Source organism: Lissotriton vulgaris, chromosome 1_1 (assembly GCF_964263255.1).
Source record: "Lissotriton vulgaris chromosome 1_1, aLisVul1.2, whole genome shotgun sequence".
Lineage (NCBI taxonomy): Eukaryota > Metazoa > Chordata > Amphibia > Caudata > Salamandridae > Lissotriton > Lissotriton vulgaris.
Window position 1 is genome coordinate 101,707,359 of NC_141685.1, and position 26,194 is coordinate 101,733,552.

The window sequence follows — 26,194 nt, forward strand, 5'->3', positions numbered from 1 at the left end:
GCACACAGCAGGCCTGCGCAGGGCTGATGGTTCTCACATGGTTTCAAGGCCTAAATCAAAGGCTCTAAGCCACTCCGGAGAACAAAGCCCACTGATTGCTGTAATTGGGCTCGTTACCACTTCGTCGCCAGTGTGATATGCGATGCACGCGTGCCTGTAATCAGTGCTGCGGTCGCAATGAGCAAGGGACACTGCTTGTGTAGTTAACCACGTGGTCCCGACTGCCTGAGCCGGGCCACGCCCCTTTATTTATATTGCCGGCACGTGACAAAATGCGCCAGCACTAGCGTGAGGCCTCTGAGACCAGGTAGACTGCACCGCTACCCCACTGGAGGACACTACATAGCCTTCGTAGAGGCAAAGGTGGATTTTTATTTCATTGGTCATCCACCACGCTACTGTCTCATAGTACATGGCTCTTTGACATGCACAGCATGGCTACTTACAAAAGACCTATTTGTAAACTGAAAGACCAACTGCAGAAGTTTGAGGTCCCTTGCTAAATGGATAGCGGTATACGCTGACACCAATCGGCCTGGTTCCATCCTCTGTGCCTGCCCCTTGACTACTTCGGGGGTGGGAGTTGGCTTCTTGAGGGGCTGCCAGGTGGCCTGGCACTCTGACGTTTCTCTCCTGTTTCCATGTCCCTTCCCCTGTGTTCTCCTCGTCCTCCTTCCCTGATCATCTGTACGATCTGTCTGGTCCGTATCACCTCTATCTGGAGGGGTTATGCTATTTATTGTTTTTCCTGTTATCAATGTATTCTCACAAGTTCTAGTTTACACAGTATCTTGGGCTCTGCTGATTCGATAATATTTCATACCTGTTATATGCTGATTGAATATGGAAAATCAATAAAGAATTGAGTTATTAAAAAAAGGCTATTAGAGACAATACTGAATTTATAGACAAGATGAGAACACATGTAAAGGGATACAATTAACAACCAAGTCTCACTAAAAATAGACATTCACATCAGCATTCTATAGAACGGTAACATGTGCAGTGCTCCCGGTGAAATATGAGAAAGGTTTTGCCACCAAAATGTGGACGGGGAGTCGGCTCTGTGCAGAAAGTTAGAGAGATGCTACTCAGCACACAGCAGATGTCATGTGTGATGTTCGAGTTTATCCCTATAGTCTTGAAGAATGAACCAGGTTTCAGTCAGACTTCAGCACGACCTCTAAATGTGTGAGGGTCACGCATGATGAGTGAGGCTTTAGGGCTCTGATGGCACACCTCTGAACTAATGTCCACGTCGAGGCACCCAGGGCTGCTTGCATGACAATGCTACAAAGAGTTGACGCACTCACTAATCAATGGTGTATTGATGACGAGCGTACTGTGATATAGGGGCCTATGTGAAGGAGTACAATATTTTCGAGTAATGAAATGCCCCTCCCCTGTTCTTCAGGCCAGTAACACCCACTCATTTTTATGATACAATGCACACTGTAAGAAATGTTTGGACCATAATTGATTGCTCAATGATCTTAGGAGTTAATTGTTTCATAAATGTATTGCTTGATTTTTTGTCAGTGAATTTTTGTTGAAAGAGGGTGGTCTTTACTTTAAACAAAACAACAAAGCCTGGAAGAGACCGCTATCTTAATATTTTAGGAGACAGTTGTGCTCTTAAACCAGAAACTCAAAACCTAGTTAGTTCCTACATTTCAATCTTGTTCGAGGATATAAAACTGAATTAAAAATCTGCAATATGCCACAGACACAGGAAAATTAGAAATACGCTGTTCCTTTAATTTTCACTTTGACACATGACCTATGCCGCATTGTCACTGATCTGGTGTTTAAAACTCCATGGTATTTTTCTCTGTTCACTTTGCTATGTACCGCATTGTGGATTTGAAAAACTGCAAATAAATTATTTAAAAAATAAATAAGCTGCCCAGTTTAATTGCAAAACTGACCGGTATGCTCATATATTCATTGAAATACAGATATATTCATTGAAATACAGATATATTCATTGAAATACAGATATATTCATTGAAATTCAGACTGTCGCTTCCAGTTGTCATCTTTCTGTAAATACTCAGTGTTTGGAAGATGCTCATCTGAAGTGAAGCTATACATACTTTTCCACAGCAGCAGCCAAGTGTGAGGCCCTGTACTTGAACTGTCTGACCCTTAAAAACATTCACGTCTGTGACATCTGAAATCCCAGGTCTTTACAGGTACCAAATCTTGTTTCCCTGCTGGAGCCTGGATGCGGCAGTTCCGTAAGCGGCCACCAGAGGGCGTTCCTCGCCTGCTGATGAAACCCACTAGGCTGCATGTTGTATGAAAGGGAGAAGGGTTTCCTCTTCCGGGTCAGCGGCGGCAGAGACAGCACCAGCAGCGATGGTGACATCACTTCCTCCCTCTCCTGGTGTGTCCAGCCTGCTGCAGAGGAGGAAGGAGCCCTGTCTGGTGGGCAGATACCTTCATCTACAGACCCTCACAGATCCCTCCTCAGACCCCAGATCTGTCCCCCTCAGACCCCAGATCTGCCCCCACAACAGCCCCCAGGCGGAGGAGAGAGCCTGGACACGTCTGCACAGGTCTCTGCTCAGGTAGGAGATTGTCAGCACCTTCTGCTGTGTTTGTAGAAATAGACTGAATAATCCTGGAGGCAATCTCTGTAGGAGCCGGGCTGAGCTGGAGTCTTCTATCCGGGGGGCCCAGGGGCTGAGCTGGGCTCTTCTATCTGGGGCCCCCTGGGGCTGAGCTGGCTCTTCTATCCTGGGGCCTCTGGGGCTGAGCTGGCTCTTCTATCCTGGGTTCTTCTATCCAGGGCCCCTGGGGCTCAGCTGGGCTCTTCTATCTGGGGCCCCTGGGGCTGAGCTGGGCTTTTCTTTCCGGGGGCCCCTGGGGCTCAGCTGGGCTCTTCTATCCCGGGGCCATGGGGCTGAGCTGGGCTCTTCCATCTGGGGGCCCCTGGGGCTGAGCTGGGCTCTTTTAATCGGGGGCCTTGGGCTGAGCTGGGTTCTTCTATCCGGGGGCCCCTGGAGCTGAGCTGGGCTCTTCTGGGCCTAGGACCCTGACACTCCTGAGGCACAGCCGGGAGCGAATGTTTGTTGTATTTTTAAAAAGTAACTTTGAAACTCTGAATTGATTTTAAAACTTATTCCTACCTGCTTCTTGCTTCTCTGGGCACTTACTCCCACTTAGCTACTCCCGCGCAGCGGAGGTTAACGCTGCCGCGGGCGAGGGAAATCTTTCCTTGGTGCCATCTTCGAACCTGACCACAGGCCACGCCCACTCACACGAGGCCACGCCCCGACTACCTCCTATAAAAATGTGCTTACCTCGGACGCACAGCGGACGAGCGCGTCTGTGCCAGTCCGCGGCCGACCGGGGCACGGAGCATGTCCCCCTGTCGGCTCTATCAAATACACTACTGCTGATTTGATTCGCCTACACTCATGCTACCCTATACCCCAAGCACTCCCGTCCAGCCTTGAGTCAATGGGAATTTTTTGCTGCAGAGACACCTTTCCCGAGATAGAAACCCCTAAACATCCAGTCTCCCCGCCAGCCTCCAGTTTTCCTACTATTAATAGGCTTCTTAATTTGAACCTAAAAGTCATTTACCTTAATACACGCTCACTGGTAAAACACCAGTTGGAAATCTTTGCTCAGCTAGATTCTGAGAAACCGGACATATTATTACTAACTGAAACCTGGCTCAATGAGGAGTCCGCCCCTGACGATCTTGCGGCAATCCCCACTGGTTACTACATCATTCAAGCGAACAGACCATCTGGTAAATCAGGAGGTGGGGTTGCAGCGATTGCTAAGAACTTTATAAGATTCTCCGCCCTGACTGTGGTCAATATTCCCTTGGTTGAACATCTCGTGCTGAAGCTTGATTTCCCAGTGACCCAGCTCATCTGCGTCCTAGTCTACTGTCCCCCTCAGTCCATGCCCAATTTCCCTACAATGTTCGGAGACATGATCTCCCAACTTGTCATTAACAACTCCAAACTTTTAATCTTAGGCGATTTTAACTATTGGCCTTTCGACGATAAAGAGAGTGTTTGTTCCGCTGCATTCTCCGATCTTCTTGTCAGCATGAACTGATCTCTAACCTGGATATAACCAAACTCTCAATCTCACCTTGCCTATGGTCAGACCATTTTATGATCTCCTTTTCCCTCGTGATTGCTCCAAGCCCTAGCAGAGTCCTGGAAGGCAACCTGTCGGCCTGGAATTGGAACAGAACCGATCTCGGTGAATTTGTCACATTACTCCAATCCTCCACTCCCGCCTATCTTGGATCCATCGATGCCCAAGCCTCCGCCCTCACACACTGGCTAGAATCAGCAAGCGACACTGGCTCCACTCAGACAGATTAAAATTAAGCGCTTGCATGATGCTCAAAAGTGGTTCACCGAGGATCTCAAAGCCCTGAAATTGGGCCTCAGGCAGGCTGAGCGCCGGTGGCGATGCAGCTACGCCCCCGACACGAAAACACGATTTACATCCCTGCTTAAGGAATACAAATTAGCGGTCCTACAAGCTAAGACCACTTATTTCTCCAACAAAATCGCTGACTCCTCCACTAGAACCAAGGATATTTTCTCCATTGTGGAAGAATTGTCAAACCCAGATAGGGTTACCATTAAGCCCCTTCCCTCTCGTGCACTCTGTGATTCTTTAAATGGTTTTTTTGTGGGAAAAATCACCAATATTAAAAACAGTATTCTTTCCTTAACCCCGCCCCACCCTCCTGAACCCGACCCTTCCCTGCACTTTTCTAACGCCATGCAGCTGACACAGATTCCTCCAATCTCGGATACGGAGCTTCTCGCCCTCTCAAAAAAGGTCGCCTCCGGATCCCCCATGGACTGCTGCCCTCCCCTGATCCTCCGGGAGGCCTTTACAGCCTGCCCTTCCCCCCCATTAGCGCTGCTGAACAACTCTCTCTCTTCTGGCCTAGTTCCCTGGTCATTCAAAAGGGCAGAGGTTGTGCCCATTCTGAAGAAACCCACGGCAGACCCTACGGTTATGAGTAATTACCGCCCTATATCCCTCCTTCCCTACCTCAGCAAAGTCATTGAGTCTCATGTTACTAACATCCTGAGCGCTTTTATTGAAGACTCTCACTTCCTCGATCCTCAACAAGCTGGATTTCGACCCAACCACTCTACGGAATCGGTTATACTTTCAGTTATGGAGGAGCTGCGGAGAGGGGCTGATTCCAACACCAGCCAGGCGTTGGTGCTCCTGGACTTATCGGCCGCCTTTGACACGGTCGACCATAACATCCTGGTCGACCGTGTCAGAGAGGCTGGCATCCGGGGCACCGCCCTTGACTGGGTTCGCTCCTTTCTGAGCAATCGCCGCCAAGCGGTTCGGCTCTCTCAGTTTGCTGCCGATGAGGTCGAACTAACCTGCGGCGTCCCACAGGGCTCCTCCTTATCTCCCCTTCTTTTTAATTTATACCTCACTCCCCTCATTCGGTCCTTACGCGGCTGCGGTGTCACAGCATTTAATTACGCGGACGATATTCAGTTGGTTTTCGATATCAGCTCCTCGGACCACTCTATCGATAATTTCCAAACCACCCTCTGTCACATCAGTGACTGGATGGGGGTGAACCATCTGAAACTTAACCTCGGCAAGACAGAATTATTGCTTGTCGGGGGAGCCTCTAACCCCTGGAAATCCACCTTCTGGCCCGTGAGGCTGGGTCTTCCCCCTAACCCTGTCAACTCTGTAAAGAGCCTTAGGATCATTGTCAGCAATGACCTCACTATGAAGCCCCAGATTAACGCAGTGGTCTCTTTTAGTTTTTTCCAGCTAAGGAAAATCCGAAAGATTGCACGCTTTTTGACCACCAAGGCTCTTACCTTGGTCTTGCTGGCCCTAGTCATCTCCAGGTTAGACTATGTCAACTCGCTCTATTTTGGCATTCCAGCCTATCAACTGAAGAAGTTACAACTCGTACAAAACCAGGCGTCATGGCTTATCTACCATCAGCCCAAACACCAACATGTCCGCCCCTTGTTAAAATTCCTTCACTGGCTCCCGGTATCTGAACGTTGCAAATTCAAACTGGGGTGCATCTCTTTTAAATCACTTGCAGGCATGGGCCCTTCTTTCATTTCATCTTTACTTCACTCATATGTCCCCTGTCGTAACCTTCGCTCTTCTCATCTGGCCTTACTCCGGACCCCTACCTTCAAACGTAAAAAACTGGGTGGACTAAGGTTCTCATTCCTCGCCCCATCACACTGGAACGCCCTCCCGCTGAGCCTGAGACAACCCCCCTCCTACATCCACTTTAGGTCCCTCCTCAAAACTCACTTGTTTTGTAATGCTTATAACCCCTCGGATTGCCAGTCTCCTTTTGCTTTAGCGCCAAGAAACCGTTGGGTGTTAGCTGCGCTTTATAAATTCTTTTTACATTACATTACACACTATCTGGAGGCCCCTGGGGCTGAGCTGGACTCTTCTATCCAGGAGCCCCTGGGGTTGAGCTGGGCTCTTTTATCCGGAGGCCTCTGGGGCTGAGCTGGGCGCTTCTATCTGGGGGCCCCTGGGGGGCTTTCCTTCTGGCCCTGGGGGTGTATGTAATCATCATTTGTGATAAAGAGTGGATCTGTGCACTGCACTGCATCTTACTGCACCATGAGGAATCTGTACACACTGCATTGCATCTTACTACACTATGAATAATCTGTGCACACTACATCACATTTTACTGCACTGTGAGGGATCTGTCACTACACTGCATCTTACTGTGCTATATAGAATCTGTGCACTGCATCTTACTGCACTTTGAGAAATCTTTGTACACTGCAGCGCTTCTTACAACAGTGTGAGGAATTTATACACACTGCACTGCATCTTACTGCACTATGAGACATCTGTGCACTGCATCTACTGCCCTGATTAATTTATACACACTGCACTGCATCTTACAGCACTATGAGAAATCTGTGGGCACTGCATCTTACTGCACTTTGAGGAAACTGTACACTGCACTGCATCTGACTGCACTAGGATGAATCTGCCCACTGTACTGCATCTTACTGCACTGAGGAGTCTGTGCACATTGTCCTTCATCTTACTGCACTTTGAGCAATCTGTGCATGCTGCACTGCATCTTGCTGCACTAGGAGGAATCTGTGCCACTGCATTGCATCTTACTGCTCAATGAAAGATCTGTGCACTGCATCACACTGCACTGTGAGGACTCTGTGGCACTGCATTGCAGTAGATCGATCTTCACAATGGGAAATCTGTACACTACACAGCATCTTCTTGCACCGTGAAGTATCTATGCACACTGTGCTGCTTCTTAGTGCACTGTGAGAAATGTGTGCACACCCTACGTCTCTCTCTGTTAAATGTTTTATTTGCCCTACTCTATCCCTATGTTCGCAGCATGTCCCCCACGCAGTTGATGTCAAGGCTGCCCTGCTCGCCTGTGCCCCTGTACCCATCTTTCCCTTGTTTCCATCTCTCAGACTAGGCAAAGGCTTCAGTCATTGCAATGGTTTCTTGTGGCATAGGCTGGCTTGTAGCATTGTCTGACCTTGAGCCTGCCAGGTAGGAGGCCTGTCAAGCAGAGAAACATAGCTGTGTGTGTGTTTTTAATGGACCTCTGGAGGGGGATGTGTGTCTGTAGGGTCGGTGTGTACTTGTGAAGAGAAAAGGGATGTCTTTGCGTGTGTCTATGAGGCGTGTCTGTAGTGTGTCCAGCTCTGTGCAGGGTGTCTGTCATCGCAGATGTTGATGGCGCTGCCCGTCACTCTTCCTGGCCTCTGCTGTTTGAGTAAGACTTCAGCCCGACCTCCAAATGTGTGAGTTTCCCCAAGTACCCAGCAGTACGTGTATACCAATGCAGCATAGGGTCGCGTCACTCTCTCATCATGCATTGATGAGGAGTGTACTATGATTAGGCTTCCCTGTTTTCAGTTTCTATTTTTGGTTCTTTTCTTCGGTGTTTTTCAGTGATTTCAATACCTTAAAAAACATTGGTTATTGGTGGTTACACATTTTTGCGTCATTAAAAACAGCAGAAGCAGTGTTTTTCCGTGTTTAAGGAATGTTTAGCTTTTATTAATGCTTTATTTCTGTACTGCATGGTATACAGACAGTGTATGTACCGCATATATGAGGTCCAAATGCATTTCTACAAATCACCTTACTGTAGTGCACCATTCAATACTTCTTCAGTGAGTCTTTGGTCATTCTTGCCCACTCTTTCCTTCCCATGTTAACTTTTATCTGGGAAAAGGCCCTCTCAACATTGGCACTTGAAACAGCCAGGACACAATTTGCTAAATATGGCCCCTGACATACCTTTCCATGCCAATGCTGGTGCACCTGAAGACTGCTATTCTCTGGGACAGGTTCTGCAACATGCGCATTGAACTAGGCGCATATGCCGTCAGAGTTATTGAATCGGTCAAAAATGAAGCAGTACTTTTCAGAGTCCGGAGAAATGTCCCTTTACGGAAGAGATCTAGAACGTGCTCAGCGAGAGTGCCACAGGGAGGCTTCATGGACTTCAAAGGCCCTGGTTGCTGAAGGGACATTCCTATGCATCATTGCAGCCATTTCTTAGCATTGTAAAATAACATTTCCTGAATTGCTCCTCAACATTTCTTTACTTGTCAAGTGGCAAGAAATCTAACATGGAACCCACATGGTATCATTCCTTGAGACTGTCCTTGCATACTAACTGTAACTTGTGTTAGAGTTTTCCTTGACGTGCATTTTTATGTGAAGTGTTAGGATAGTAGCTCATAGGCGTCAGTCTTGGGGTGGTTAGCTAATCTTATTTCGGGACCTGGTAATGCCTGATACTCGCTGTGGTAATTTGATTTTGCCATTGCTTTATTACTATTATTATTGTTTGACCGTAATGCTAACTACTCGACTATTATAACACATTTTGGAAAAATCATGAATGCTCTTTAGTGTTGGGCCTTGTATTATAGTGGCTTATGAAGGGAGTGCTGTGTATTTCTGTAACCGTGGTAGGCATATTACATTTAGAAATTTGTCACCAACTTGTGATGGCATTTACCGTTTACACTCTTAAACATACAACTGCACTCTGTGGTTTAATGTTGGGAAGGGGATGGTTGTGGGAACTGGAAAACACCAATTCAATGCCTCATCAGGGGTTGAGGTGCTTTATAAATACAATTTCCATATATAGATATAATTACAATTTGGCAAAAAGGTAGGTCTTGATCTAGAAAGCATGCTTTTTTTTTAATGGTATAAATCCGTTCAGTAGTTGCTGAGAAATTTAAAAAATAAAAATTTCGATAACTGAGTACCGAGGAGGATTCGCGAACCCTCCTGGGCACGAGTTTCACTCTGATTGGCTGTCAACACTCCAAACCAGGACGTGTTGGCAGCCATCTTGTGACTTGGTAACCGAGTTACAAGCAAAAGGGGGGAATAAATATGAAAAAGAAGAAAAGGGGGCAGGGTAAAAACACCCTGACCCCCTAGGCCTGCTCAAGGGGTCCCAAAAAAGCATTTTCTTTTTAATCAGCAAAATTCGAGCTGGGTGCACCAATCCTGCTGATAACATTTTTTTTTTAAATAAAGCGCAGACTCTGATTTTGAGTTGTATTTGAAGTCTTTCCCCCTCATTTAGAGTGTGGCTGGTGGCCGGCCGAATGTCAAAGTAGCGAAGGTGATAACCATCCACCACATTTAGACATCTCCAGAACCTGGAAATATCTAAACCCTCAGATAAGCCACATCAGCTCCTCGGAAAGTACTGAAAATGTGCTCAGTGGCCTCCATGTTTCACACAGAAGCTCAGCAAATTATTTGAAAAACTAAATAAATAATGACTTTCACAGACTGGTAGTTTTTTTCACGAGATAGCGGGGTTGACTTTTTGTTTATTTAGTGCTGGTGTTAGCCAAGACATTTTTGTTTTACAAACATGATATGTATAATACACTTACTTAATGGGGCTTTCCGCCAGCTCTCTTCATCCATTGGTCTGCTGTTGTGTCAGTCACATTTTGCTTCCTCCCTTTACAGCACACAGCATGGGGCAGTGGGTCTTGGAATTGAAACGTTTCCAGAAGGCATCTCGCGGCTTCGCCTCCAATTTTCATTGGTGTGCATCGTTTTGCGTCATGGCTGATGCAAAACACAGTATAATGATTTCACCGGAGGCAATCCTTACGCTGAGGGTTGCCACCCAGTCCACTTTTGGCCACCCGCCCACCGGGATCCGATCGTTTACTTGCGGAGGGGCATGGCCTCATTCAATTACTCTGTAAGCACTATTTACATGTAAGCACATCGGGAAAAACACAAGCGAGCCAAACTATTTTCTGTGTCATCTTTTGGCTCATGGAAAAGCGAGCGCGCCTAGCTCGGAAGTGCCTATGTATCAACTTCTCTGATGCGGATATGGAAAAATTGCCTTGGGTTTATTAATACTGGAAAGAGGTTTGACCAGCGTCGTAACCCCGAGCTGAAAATGAGCTTGCGAAATACATTGACGTCTGTGAGTTGGTTTGCCCGTCCCGTGGTGGGCGAGCCCTTTACTGGCAAACAGGGGACATCCCGGCGGAGGCTGAGCTACCGCCACAGCGACTTGACGAAAGAGGTAAGTGATTGAGGAGGGCTCCACGAGGAGCGTGCAGCCCTGTCTAATTAACAGCGGCATCGAAACGCATCAGGCCATGGACTTCAAAGGGAGCTGCCTGCTTGGTTTAAATAGAGTTGTTACTCACCTGCATTGCTGTGCGGCCTCAAGCTTCAGGGCGTTTTTGGTTACATGTTATGCGGTGGTTCCAGACCACAGAGGGATCGCACTGCCCGCAACCAATGGGCATTAGGAGAGAGGAAGCTTCCTCTTTCTGAAGCTGCATGGAACCTTTAATGAAGCCAACAGAGTCTCATCCAAGGCTCAATGAAGGGCCGAGAAGAATTGTCCATAATTAGCTGCAGCGGAGGTAACCCACTTGAGGACGTTAATTGGCAAAATGAGACCTCAAATCCCAGCGTGCATTTAAAAATGAACTGCCACCAAAGGAGGAGCACTGAAAGCCCCCTATTATGGAAACACGCAGGGGAGATGTGGTAGCCACTAATCACCTCCGCTGACACGGCCTCTGAGGAGATGCAAACAGCGGCATCGAAACGGCCATGGACTTCAAAGGGATATTAAGCTGCCTGCTTGGTTTAAATAGAGTTGTTACTCACCTGCAGTGCTGTTCGGCCTCAAGCTTCTGGGCGTTTTTGGTTACATATATACATATATATATATTATATATTTCATATATAAGATTATCCACAGTTCAACAAGTAATCATCCGGCACTCCAGGCAAGATTCAAAAATACCTTTGGGCTATTTAAACGAGGAAAAAAATCTACGCGTTTCAGCAGCCACTGCTGCCTTGTTCATTATATATATATATATATATATTACCTACTGGCGATAGCCAGTAGGTATATATAGTTAGGATTAATTCTCTATGGAACTTTTGAAAATTCTATGTCTAATAACTTTGGCGTTTGTGGACGGAATCGGCTGAAATTTTCAGGAAAATGGCACATTCTGTTTCTGAGCGGCCCTTGAAAATTTGGGGGGGTTTCGTCAAGGGGGGGGCGAGAAAAAAGGGGGGTCCCAAAACGCGTTTTTCCCATGTTAATTTCCATAGGGCGTTTGGCTTCACTTTTAGCTCGAACGGCTGAATGGATTTGCACGAAACTTGGCAAAATTGTAGGGACTGTTAGCCCGATGTGCCTTTGCTGGGTCTCAATATATGTGCTCCAGTGGATTTTGAGAAATTAACGTTTTAAAAAATTTATATATCTGTGACAGCGTCCCAGATAGCGCTCCAGATCGCGTACTTTTCGCGTCACGGAGCTTTGCGAAGCGATGCTGATTGGCTCACCGGTGTCTGTCAACATTCTAAACAGTCCGGTGCGGCCGCCATCTTGTCTCTCGGTAGGATCGAGAGACAAGAAGAGGTGAAAAACGAAGGGGGAATTTAATGAAAAGGGGCAAGGTAGACCCCTCTTGACCCCCTAGGAATGATGTTGGGGTATTAAAGGGTCCCGTGGGGAAAATAAAAAAATTTTGATTTTTCACGGTAGAAGCGCTTCCCGGATCGCGAACCGGGCCGCAAACTGGTAGCGAAACGGGAATTCGCCATTTTGTGTTTCGATTTAATTAAATTACTAGGTATAAGGGGGTACGAGAGACGTATCCTGATCCCTTATGTTTTCTGAGGGTGGCTGAGGAGGCTCATATATGTTAATACATGTCTTCCAGCGGCTGTGCGTGAGCGTTTTTTTTTTTTGCTGCGTGACGTCTGTTAACGTTCGATTCGATGGAAATCAGGAAGTGTTGACCGCCATTTTGTCACTGCGATTAAATATTTTGTTAAAAATAATTGTTATAAATTAATCCTTATTAATAAACATTGTCTGCGCCATCTTGCCTTTTTTCCAATGCCACAATTTTGTCGTGCACAGCAGCCATTTTAGATGCCTTGACCAGACCCACTCTCTGCACGCCGTCGATTCTCAGCACGGCTCCCCACCCTTGCAAGCATCTCCCCCACGCACTGGTCACCCCCGCTCTCTCTCTCATGCATGGGCCATAAACCTCCCCCCATCTGCGCTGCTCTTCCCTGAGAATCACACCCCGTGCCCGCCCGACACCTTTCTTTCACCCTATTCACTACCGCACCCTCTGACACTCCTCTTCCTCTGTGTCCCATTGTCCAGGCCGGTCCCAGGCTATCACCTAGCCCTGCGGATGTAGTTTATGGCCCCAGCTGTGGAGAATCCAGACCTGCCAACCCTTCCGATTCAGGCGTGAGACTACCGATTTCAGTGCTAGTCTCCCGCCTCCCGATTCCTGCAAGCAAAAACCCGATTCCTCGGGGGTTTCAGCTGACAGGGCTTGGTATTGTGTAACGTGCTAATTCTTCCAGGAAACGTCAGAGGGCCGATGCAGGGGCTCTAGAAGGGGTGATAAACCATTTAAGCCTCATTAACAAGCGCATGGTCTTTTAAAGATCTGTGAAGTACTCGGGGCGGCGGTGTGTGTGCCCTGTTTCAGGAGCGGGCGGGGGGTGGGGCGGGTGGCACTGCCAGCAACTTGCCAGGCCAGGCAGTGTTCAACACTTGCATCACCCTTTCTCTGCTTGCTATTGCGCTCCATGCTTCGGAAAGGTAAGAAAAAGAACGTGCATTTGAGTTTGAAATGTCCGATCCTGCAGCAGCACACTTCCAAAGCCCACACATGACAATAACCCGATTCAAGGCCCCATTCTCCCGATTTTTTTTTTTTTAAATCTCCCACTTTGCTCTTCTGAAATGTTGGCATGTATGAGAATCACCCCTCTTCAAAGGAGTTACAGTAGATGAAGGCCCCCACCCCATGAGATCCGTCACACAATACGGGTTCCTACTATCTGATAACCATCCTGTATTGTGCTTGGGAAGGGGATTCTCACTGTGAGGGTGTGTGGGACCGAGCCTGAAGCGGAAGATTCCAGGGATGCCTCTTTGTACATCAAAGTTTTTACAATTATGTGTCACATTAATAATATATAGCACTTCAACAAAGTAGTAGGATTATAAAACTTTAATAACTTATAAATATATACAACGCAACAAAAACAGTAAACACATTTAAACATTTTTTTGTAAAAAGAAGCAACAATGGACAGTAGCTGTGTTTTGTGCGAATAGTCCCAAGGCAGCACAACGAGCTGAGTTCTGGACGGCACCCAGGTGATGTCACCTGGGTGCCGCACTGGTTTTTGGTATCCTACAATGCAGCTCCGAAAAATGGCGTGGGGCGTCCCTGGGGAGGCCTTGTCAGTAGCGGTCTGTTGTGCGAATAGTTCCAAGGCAGCAGAACGCGGTGAGATGTGGATGGTACCCAGGTGATGTCCAGTAAACTGCCGCACTGGTTTTTGTATCCTATAATGCTGCTCCGAAAAACGGCGTGGGGCGCCCCGGGGGAGGGGGGGGGGAGGCGGCGTGAACGGGCCTCCCCAGGTGGCGGCTCGTGTGCTGTAGTGGGGCGCCCCTTTACCGTTTCAGTTGCCATTCCGCCCGCTTTTGGTACACTGTGCCAAAATCCGCCATTCAGCTGAGTTGCGCCTACTCTTGCGGTTCAGCAAAAGGCGGCTGCCACAGGACTCTCAAAATGGCGGCAGGCTCTTTCCTTTTTGGGCCTGGTCCACTAAAATGGCCCTGGGACACCTTGGAACTCGGACGCTTGTCTGCTAGGTCTTGGACCCCATTCTCGAAAGCGTCCCCTCAGCCGTGAAGATTCTACAAAAGTCTTGGGGGCCCTCGACTCCTGCAGGCTTCCGGTGGGTAGCGGCTGCCATGATTGCTCGCGGAATGACCACGACGGAGCCACGAGATGGTGGTGCTTTCATGCCGACGCCAGCTTCAGTCTGAAACATCCAGAAACAAGGTGGGGCTTTCATCGTTTTGGAAAAAAAAATGTTCTAAACCAATGAAAAGTGTTATTTTTAGGTCATATGACCAAGCCTTCCATCATTAGGAAACCAAAAGTAAAATGAACCAAGGAAAAGTTTTATAAACAAGTCACATGACCTGTTATGCGGCATAGGGCTATAAAAAGCGTAGAAAATCCGTTGGCACCTGAGGCGGCGTCAGTAGCGGACCGATGTGCGAATAGGCCGACGGCAGCACAACGCGCCAAGATCCGGATGGCACCGAGGTGGTGTCCAGCAAGTTGCTGCACTGGTATGGCTATCCTACAATGCTGCGCCGAAAGTTGTCGTGGGGCGCCCCGTTGGCCTGTGAGGTCGCGTCAGTCAGTGGGGGCTGTTTGAGGATCTGACTGCATTGGAAAGCAATGTGATGCTGTGCGTCGCCCCCAAGATGGAGGCTCCTCGGCTGCAGTGGGGCGCCCCTTGGTGTTTCACTCGCTATCCAGTTGAGTTGCGTTCGCACTTGCGGCTACAGTAGGCCGAAGGCAGCACAATGCGCCGTGATCTGGATGGCACTGAGGTGGTGTTTAGCAAGTTGCCGCACTGGTGTGGCCATCCTACAATGCTGCGCCGAAAGTCGGCGTGGGGTGCCCCGTTGGCCTGTGAGGTGGTGTCAGTAGCGGACCGATGTGCGAATAGGCCGGAACCAGCACAAGGCGCCAAGATCCGGATGGCACCGAGGTGGTGTCATAGTTGAGAGTTCTGAGCAGTGCTTGTAACACTGTCTGAAGCTTATTTGCACCTGCTGCAGCTTCACTATCGCCCTGGTGTGGCCAAAGATCGCCCATGACATAGGCGGCCGGCTCCCGGGGTCTGGCGGAACTTTTTTCCTTTTCCTTTCTGTATCTTGTCCCACAATCCGTTTGACCTGAAGGCACAACCAGGTCCCTGAATGTGTGCAGGGGGACGTTATTGATTGAATCAAAATGGCGGCTTCACACAAAGCTGAGTCAAGCGTTGCTGTTGATGCTATACAGACAAAAATTGGTTTTCAGTTTGTACATTCTTCAGGATTTTTTTTTCCATCCAAGGCTGGTTGAGAGTTTGTAGAACAATGGCTTCAGATTTTCAACATACTACTCTTCAACATTTTTCCTAAATGTAACAATGTGAGACTCACTAGGAGAACGGCTGTTTATCTTTCCTTTCAAAATGCTGCCAACAATATTTTCTGAATGGAAGACACCATCTTGTAGCATAAAGGGCCGAAAGGGGTTCTGGTCCGGCCGCTGGTTGGTGGAGACATTTTGACTATATCCTGGACCAGCCCGGCCTCACCCAAAATGGCGCCGGTATAAATGGGACTCGTAACTCCTTGTTGTGTACTGGTTGAACAACCTTGATATCACGAGATATGAATGCAGTTTTGAAGCACATGGCGGGCGGGGACGAGAATTGATTGAATATTTCGACATCCCTATTGATATTAAGTTCTGATGTGTTATTGATTACTGTACTATTGAAAGTTCGAATTAACGTCACCCATGGTACTTGCCCGCAAATGTATATCTAGATAATTTTATTGAAAGTGGCCCTGTCGTATTTTAATTACAAAATGTACGTCCACCGATTCCGCAACTCTTAGACACCTTAGTTCTTGCAACCTAATGGCCCGCTCGTTACGTTCCTCTACAATGTAAATGTCTCCTCATCATATACGATTTCAGTTTGCTCCGTGGCCGGCCCACGTGGTTATAGGCCCGTATTTGTATACTGACATTTTCACAATAAAGGTTTTTAAAACAAAACATGGTAGTAGTATTTACATTGGTAACGTTTTTAATTTTAGTCACTGTTTTCGAATCAGTAAAAGGCAAGTGAAATAAAGCAGTCCAATTACATGACGGATAAAAGGTATAATACGCAGGAACGCAGTAAAGATAAATGGTCAAGGGCAGTTGTGTTTTCCACTCCTGCAACATAAAGTGATCGATAAGAATCTGATAATCAGGCGTATCGGCGAGTAAGACAGCAGGCCGAGCCTCTTTTACTCAACGGCTCCGTCATGGGACGAAGAAACGCCCTTTTTCTCGAAAAAGGAATATATTTTACTTGCAGGACAGTTGTAAATTTTCCGGGAAAGTACATTAGCCTGGAACATTATAACATATATGTTTAAGAAAAAATAATGTTCGAAACCAATAAAAAGCGTAATTTTTAGCTCATATGACCAAGCCTTTCATCATTAAAATAACAAAAGTAAAATGAACCAATGAAAAGTTTTATTAACAAGTCACATGACCTGTTATGCTTACGTTACGCACTGCGCGCCGCGCCCCGGATCGCTTCCGGGAAGCTGCGCTTCGCGCACCGGAGCACTTCCGGGTGCGCTAACGCGGCGTGTCATATAACGCATTACGCGACAACGTAGGTCCAGAATATAGTCAAAATGTCTCCACCAACCAGCGTTCGGAACACAACCCCTTTCAGCAGTCTAAAAAGTTCTGTTAAATGACAACAGAAGGGACAGGCAACAAGAACCATCAATCAAAGAGGGGAGGGCAAGTTCTTCTCTACCGGGTCATGTTGGGGCGCTACCGGAACTGATCGAATTGGTAGTCTACAGTGTTTCTGGATGTTTCAGACTGAAGCTGGCGTCAGCATGAGAGCACCACCATCTCGTAGCTCAGTCGTGGCCATTCCACGAGCAATCATGGCAGCCGCTCCCCACCAGAAGCCTGCGGGAGTCGGGGGCCCCCAAGACTTTTGTAGCATCTTCAAGGCTGAGGGGACGCTTTCGAGAATGGGACCCAAGCCCTATCAGGCAAGCGTCCGAGTTCCAAGGTGTCCCAGGGCCATTTTAGTGGACCACGCCCAAATCTGAAGAGCCGGCCGCCATTTTGAGAGTCCTGTGGCAGCCGCCTATCGTTGCATCGCAAGAGCGGGAGCAACTCAACTACATGGTGAGCGAGACGCTGTAGTCGCAAGAGCGGGCGGTAAACAGCTGAATGGCGGAAGAGGCACAGTGTAGCAAAAGCGGGCGGAATGGCAACTGAAACGGTAAAGGGGCGCCCCACTACAGCGTGTCTTCAGGTCAAACGGATTGTGGGACAAGGTCCAGAATGGAAGAGTCATCAAAAGGCAAAAAGTTCCGCCGGACCCCGGGAGCCGGCCGCCTATGTCGGGGGCGATCTCAGGCCACACCAGGGCAACACGTCTTGGGGAGGGGGCAGGAGCTAAGTGCCATCTCACCGCCCCTCGGGGGCCTCCGTCAAGCGGTTCAGGGGGGCACCGCATCACATTGTTTAACAATGCAGTCAGGTCCACAAACGGCCCTCACTTACTTTGAGAATAGTGAAGCTGCAGTAGGTGCAAATAAGCTTTAGACAGTGTTACAAGCGCTGCTCAGAACTCTGAACTATGGCACCCAACATCCAGGACTTATGCCATTTGAGCATGGCAGTGACATCGAAGCAACTCAGGGGACAAAACCATGAACGTACACTCACGTATGAAAATCTTACTTGGGGAGGGGGCAGGAGCCAAGCGCCCCCTCCCAGTCCGCGCCACCACACCGTATGTTGAAAATCTGAAGCCATCGTTCTACAAACTGTCAACCAGCCTTGGATGGAAAAATGTAGAAGAATGTACAAACTGAAAACCAGTTTTGGTCTGCATAGCATCAGCAGCAACGCTTGCTATCAGAGTGCATGAGTTTCATGCTGGATCGATTGAGCTAGCCGGATCGGGCAACAAAAAATATAAAATAGTTATGTAAATAGTTATTTAATAAAATGTTTTACCCTGTTACTTTGCTGGTGTGTTGTATATATTTATAATATTTGCATAGGGTTTGTCGTTATTTTGGGTGGGGTGGGGTGGGCGGCAGAGTCGAGCTGTCTTGCAGCCATCATGGTGTGGAGCTAAGTTCATCTTACTAGTTTCGTATTTCTCATGAGGGGTTGTTCTTAATGTTTCTATTTTAGCGAGGTCAAAAACAGATCCCATTAGTGGCCTACTGATTTTGCTCGATTCCTTTTGTTTTTTTAAACTATTTTTCACTATCTGCAAAGACTAAACAGAGGATTGCGACTCTGTGCTTGTTTGTAAATACAGAATGAACCAAAGAGAACCAATTCTAAAACAGTAAATGCTTGGATAGCAATCAATCAAATAGAGAGAGAAGCAGGCACGACGGATTACAACGGGGGCAAAGGCCTGCGTTAACTACCCTTCACTATCTGCAAAGAGAGAGTACTGCTAAGAGAAAAGAGGGGGGGGAGGAGGGGCAGCGTTCAAAGCACATCAGCGTGCATAAACACGAAAATGTTTTTACCTATCATGTACTTGACATTTGACAGCATTTGATATTTGGTATTAAAAAACCATTGAAATTCACAGAAAAAACCATAGGTTTTAGGCCATATATAGTTAGGGATTTGCATTTACAAAACCTTATTTTACTCGCATAAAACCATTGAAATTCGCATATATAGTTAGATGCGCTAACTATATATCGCGCACCCGCAATCCACTGCTGATGATGTCACATATTACATCATTCATGACATGGTCAGTGACATCACTGATGACATCACTGATGACAACTCAAATGACATCACTGACAACATCACTGATGACATCAATCATGTGATAATACGATCAACCTCTTCAGACTCTAATATAACCTTAGATACACTCAGAGTAAACAGACACTCACAGACTGTCACTCATCCATGGAGTTACTCACACACCTAGTCAGTCATGCACTGAATCAATCACACCTCCATATCCTCAACTATACAGTTATACACACCTTACTTATTCAAACATATACTAACACATATTTACTCTTTTATACAATCCCTGATACAAGTTCACAATGATCCATACAGCCACTCACACATTCACTGGCTCTTATGCACAGTAATTTATATATGTGAACTTTCACATGTACTGTGTTTTACATATGTACTTACTTTGACATGTAGCACTGAGATATCCATTCACTCACCAATACACTCGTACACAGTCAACCACCCATACAGCTGTTTCCACATGCAGTTTTAAACCCATAGATCTAGTGAATAAACTGTTCACACATGTATGCACAGAGTCACACTCCTCCCAGCCACCCCCACACACACACTCACTCTCCCATACAAATACTTGGGCAACCAATCAATAACCCATACAGTTACTCATATAGCTACTGATCAACACATGCAGCAGTTCATAGAACAACAGATATAATGATGCACAAATTAAGATAGTTTAGTCACTAACCCATGCACTCAGTGAGACACATTTAATCACTCTCTCATACAGTCAGTCATGCACCTACTAAATCCTTCATCCAGACACTTATACATCCACTCATTCTTCAATATGTAAGACATATTTTAACTTTACAGAAACACACAGCCACTGGATGATGTCATCAGTGATGTCATCAGTGATGTCATCAGTGATGTCACTGACCATGTCATGAATGATGTAATATGTGACATCATCAGCAGTGGATTGCGGGTGCGCGATATATAGTTAGCGCATCTAACTATATATGCGAATTTCAATGGTTTTATGCGAGTAAAATAAGGTTTTGTAAATGCAAATCCCTAACTATATATGGCCTAAAACCTATGGTTTTTTCTGTGAATATATATATATATATATATATATATATATATATATATATATATATATATATATATATATATATATATATATATATATATATATATATATATATATATATATATATATATATATATATATATATATATATATATATATATTACCTACTGGCGGTCGCCAGTAGGTATATATAGTTAGGATTTTTTCTCTATGGGATTTTTGAAAATTCTATGTCTAATAACTTTGGCGTTTGTGGACGGAATTGGCTGAAATTTTCAGGAAAATGGAACATTTTGTTTCTGAGCAGCCTCTGACAATTTGGGGGGGTTTCATCAAGGGGGGGCCAAGAAAAAAGGGGGGTCCCAAAACGCGTTTTTCCCATGTTAATTTCCATGGGGCGGTTGGCCTCACTTTTAGCTCGAACGGCTGAATGGATTTGCACGAAACTTGGCAAAATTGAGGGACTGTTAGCCCGATGTGCCTTTGCTAGGTCTCAATATATGTGCTCCAGTGGATTTTGAGTAATTTAGGTTCAAAAAAAGATATATATCTGGGTGGAGCCTAACCACACATCTGATCTGATTGGCTGTCAGCACTTCATCCAAGAAGTGTTGGCAGCCATCTTGGGACCAATATACATGATAGCACCTCATTAAAAAGCATTGTAGTTAATAGAGGGTTTTAGGACTTTAGTTACTTTATAAATCATTTGTTGATGGTACCATACTCGTTTTAGGAATTGTGGTGGGTTCTAAGGTGATTCTACCATGTGAAAAAACCTTCTGCTGTGATATCATGAATATTGTTTGAAAGAAAACTAATATCTCATGATTTTCCCACAGTGGTTTGGAAGGGGATCTATAAGCTAAACTGAAAGCATATTTTCTGTAAATTCACATTATCTTTCTCAGTCATGTGAAAATGAAGTCTGACATTCTCAGTAAAACATGTACATCCAACAAGGACAGAGACTGTCAGTTGATTCCTTTGTGTTCTACTGCAGCCTCCTAGAGTGTTCTAAAGAACAACTAGAGCGCTAACAGTCCTACTTATTACAAAGGTATGGCACACCTGAAGCCATCTTGATTGGAATAAAGTGGTAACTCTTAAAACATTTCATTTAAAAAGAATCAACATGAGGGGGTATATTTTGCCATAGAAAGTATGATTAGTGCTGCAGAATGAAAAATTAGGGCACATTTTGAGTGACTTCTCAAATCCTTTTCTATTTCATTAAAACATTCTGACATGCAGTCTCCCAAAATGGCCACCAGAGACAAAAGAGCCCAAATGTAGCCCAAATATCACCCAGATGTAGCCCAAGTATAGCCCAATGACAGAATGTCCCAGAGTGTTCTAAAGAACAACTAGAGCGCTAACAGTCCTACTTATTACAAAGGTATGGCACACCTGAAGCCATCTTGATTGGAATAAAGTGGTAACTCTTAAAACATTTAATTTAAAAAGAAACAACATGAGGGGGTATATTTTGCCATAGAAAGTATGATTAGTGCTGCAGAATGAAAAATTAGGGCACATTTTGAGTGACTTCTCAAATCCTTTTCTATTTCATTAAAAAATTCTGACATAAAAAAATAAAGGGTTTGTGTGGTACTAGCGGAACGAGAGGTGGAATGAAGTTTGGACCAAATAGAGTCCCAGGTAAGTGAGGGGAAAGTTTGATTGAGGTCCGATTCCCAGATAAGTTCGAGATTAGTTTTAGGCCTGTCAGTAAGTGAGGGAGAAAGTAATTTATAAATAGCAGAGGCCTTAAGGGGAACCTGAAAGTTAGGTGGGGAGGCAAGGAGGGGAGGTGAAGAGGATGAAGGAGTGTTGTGTAGGATAACAGTGGATAGTTTGGGGAGAAGTTCTTGAAAGTGTATGTAGTATTTGTTAGAGATACCGAAGGATTCACGAAGTGCTGGAAAGGTTAATAAGGAATTGTCAGAAATAAGATGGCGATAAGTAAGAATTCCTTTGTCAATCCATTCCTTCCAAAAGAGCGCACGATTGCGTAATTTAAGAGATTTATTATACCAAAGTGGGGTATTCATATGAAGAGTAGATGGTACAGAGAATGAACGAAAAAGGGCAAGTGTTAAAGCTTTGGAGTGTTTGAAAATAGGAGAAAGTAGTTTAGGAGGTGGTTGAGTGAGATTGGAGGCAGTAAGGAAGGAGAAGGGGTGAAGTTGAGCCAATTCCAGAGAGCTCCAATCCTTAGTAGGAGGAGACGAGGTATCAAGAAAAGGCCAAATTTGCTTGAGAGTAAAAGCAGAATGAAAGCGTGAGATATTGGGGAAGTTGACACCACCAAGATGTTTAGGTTGTTGAAGACGGAGGAGAGAGACTCTAGCCTTACGCTTATTCCATAGGAATTTGGAAAAAAGACTATTGATAGACTTAAAAAAGAAATGGGGGAGAGAGATAGGAAGCATGGAGAGACAGAAGTTCACAATAGGAAGGAGCATCATTTTAATAGTGGAGAGACGACCCCACCAGGAAAGAAAAAGAGGGGACCAACGTTCTATTAGAGAAGAGAGCTTTTTAAGGATATCGGAGTGATTAATTTTGATAGTTTCTCTAATAGTGTTAGCATATAAAACGCCAAGACATTTGATAGAGCCAGAGTTCCATTGGAAACCAGAACCCTGAAACATGTGAGGAAGACAGAATTTATTGAGGGGAAGGACTTCAGTTTTATCAATATTTAATTTATATCCATATAATATTTTTATTTATATTTATTTTTTATAATAGATTATTTTATACTCCCTGTGACTTGTTTAAATTTAAATTGTCAGACACTAAGAAGTGTTGGTCCTGTTCATGCACTCCTGGTGACTTTGTTCACATGTTTTTTCTTTGTCCTAAGGTCCAACTTATGTGGTCCCACATTTGGTCTACACTTAATAAGATTTTGTCTACTAATGTTCCCTTTGTTATTTCTTCAGTATTCCTGGGTGGTTTGGCCCCAGTTTGGGATGTCCCACTCCATACTCGTAAATTTATTGATCTTTGCATAGCTATCGCTTTTCAAATTATAACAACTAATTGGAAAGACACTACAAACGTGGTTTATAATGCTTGGTGGAATTTGCTCTGCCATCATCATAGACTAGATCGTGCATGTGCTTCTTCTATTCCATTGTTGATAAAACGTGATTTACTTTGGTCCCCTTTAACGGACTTTTTATCTAAAAGTGCCTCTTGATCACATGTTATTGTTATATTTAGTATTACTGTTATTATTATTATTGTGAATTTCTCTGTATTTCATACCTCTTTATTTCTCTTACCATATATTTTTCTATTGCTGTTCCCCTTCCATCCCCCCTTTTTTTCCCTTTCTTCCCTCTTTCTTTCTCTCTTCCTTCCCCACAAAATGAAAAGTTATAAAAGCATTTTTTCTTTGTATAGCGTTTTCCCCTTTTGGGGCCTTTCTTGTTTATTGGCACATTATTCTCCACAATTATTTTAATTCCTACTGCTCTTTATTTGTGCTATTGTACTGATGTTTTACATTGTTTTCTTCAACTCAATAAAGCTTTTCAAACTTAAAAATTCTGACATGCAGTCTCCCAAAATGGCCACCAGAGACAAAAGAGCCCAAATGTAGCCCAAATATCACCCAGATGTAGCCCAAGTATAGCCCAATGACAGATTGTCCCAGAGTGTTCTAAAGAACAACTAGAGCGCTAACAGTCCTACTTATTACAAAGGTATGGCACACCTGAAGCCATCTTGATTGGAATAAAGTGGTAACTCTTAAAACATTTAATTTAAAAAGGAACAAAATGAGGGGGTATATTTTGCCATATGAATTATGATTAGTGCTGTAGAAAGAAAAATTAGGGCACATTTTGAGTGACTTCTCAAACCCTCTTCAATTTCATTAAAAAATTCTGACATACAGTCTCCCAAGATGGCCACCAGAGACAAAAGAGCCTAAATGTAGCCCAAATATCACCCAGAGTTACCCCAAGTATAGCCCAATGACAGAATGTCCCAGAGTGTTCTAAAGAACAACTAGAGCGCTAACAGTTTTACTTATGACAAAAGTATGGCACACCAGAAGCCATCTTGATTGGAATGAAGTGGTAAGTCTGAAAACACTCAATTTAAAAAGGAACAACATGAGGGGGTTAATTTTGCCATAGAAAGTATGATTAGTGCTTCAGAAAGAAAAATTAGGGATCATTTTGAGTGACTTCTCAAATCCTCTTCTATTTCATTAAAAAAATTCTGACATGCAGACTGAAACATGCACTTTGAATACCAGCAGCAGACGTCCCTGGTGAGCAGTAGCTTTACTACAGTGATCTAATGTGCAACTAGAGTGCTAACATTCAGAATTTATGGCAAATGTGTGACACATCTGAATGCCTTCTTGATGGAACCAAAGTAAACAAGCATTGAAAAGGCAATAGATCTCGCCCTCATTTAAGTTAAAGCCATTCTGTTTGTAATGAGGTGGCTTTTTAGCTTTGTTTTTATTAGTGTTTTTTCAACTTTCATGTAAATAACATGCATCTGTATGCATATAAGTATATGTATGCATGCATTTATGTTTGTATTTATATAGATATACAGATGATATATGTTTATATATGTATGTATATATATATATTCACTGAAAAAACCATAGGCTATAGACCATATATAGTTAGGAATTAGCATTTACAAAAACTTGAAAATTCACTGAAAAAACCATAGGTTATAGACCATATATAGTTAGGAATTAGCATTTACAAAACCTTGAAAATTCACTGAAAAAACCATAGGTTATAGACCATATATAGTTAGGAATTCGCATTTACAAAACCTTATTTTACTCACACAAAACCATTGAAATTCCATATATAGTTAGTTGCACTAACTATATATCGCGCACCCGCAATCCACTGCTGATGATGTCACATATTACATCATTCATGACATGGTCAGTGACATCACTGATGACATCACTGATGACATCTCAAATGACAACATCCAGTGACTGTATGTTTCTGTAAAGTTAAAATATGTCTTACATATTGAAGAATGAGTGGATGTATAAGTGTCTGGATGAAGGATTTAGTAGGTGCATGACTGACTGTATGAGTGAGTGATTAAATGTGTCTCACTGAGTGCATGGGTTAGTGACTAAACTGTCTTAATTTGTGCATCATTATGTCTGTTGTTCTGTAAACTGTTGCATGTGTTGATAAGTAGCTATATGAGTAACTATATGGGTTATTGATTGGTTGCCCAAGTATTTGTATGGGAGACTGAGTGTGTGTGTGGGTGGCTGGGAGGTGTATGACTCTGTGCATAGATGTGTGAGCAGTTGATTCACTAGATGTATGGTTTCAAAAGTGCTTGTGGAAACAGCTGTATGGGCGGTTGACTGTGTGCATGAGTGTATTGGTGAGTGAATGGATATCTCAGTGCTACATGTCAAAGTAAGTACATATGTAAAACACAGTACATGTGAGAGTTGACATATATAAATAACTGTGCATAAGAGCCAGTGAATGTGTGAGTGGCTGTATGGATCATTGTGAACTTGTATCAGGGATTGTATAAGAGAGTAAATATGTGTTAGTATATGTTTGAATAAGTAAAGTTTGTATAACTGTATAGTTGAGGACATGGAGGTGTGATTGATTCTTTGCATGACTGACTAGGTGTGTGAGTAACTCCATGGATGAGTGACAGTCTGTGAGTGTCTGTTTACACTGATTGTATCTAAGGTTATATTAGAGTCTGAAGAGGTTCATCGTATTATCACATGAATGATATCATCAGTGATGTGATCAGTAATGTCAAATGAGATGTCATCAGTGATGTCATCAGTGATGTCATTTGAGATGTCATCAGTGATGTCATTTGAGATGTCATCAGTGATGTCATCAGTGATGTCACTGACCATGTCATGAATGATGTAATATGTGACATCATCAGCAGTGGATTGCGGGTGCGCGATATATAGTTAGTGCAACTAATTATATATGGAATTTCAATGGTTTTGTGTGAGTAAAATAAGGTTTTGTAAATGCGAATTCCTAACTATATATGGTCTATAACCTATGGTTTTTTCAGTGAATATATATATATATATATATATATATATATATATATATAT

At 44.5% G+C, this 26,194-nt stretch overlaps 1 protein-coding gene across 1 annotated transcript in view; it reads left to right on the forward strand.

Annotated features, from left to right (window-relative positions):
• The first annotated feature begins 2,388 nt into the window (after positions 1 to 2,388).
• LOC147737594 (uncharacterized) overlaps positions 2,389 to 26,194 on the forward strand; it is a 68,356-nt gene continuing 44,550 nt past the window's right edge. The window contains exon 1 of the mRNA XM_086936336.1: positions 2,389 to 2,573. The gene's annotated coding sequence lies outside the window, so the exon portion shown is untranslated. The remainder of the gene's footprint in view (positions 2,574 to 26,194) is intronic.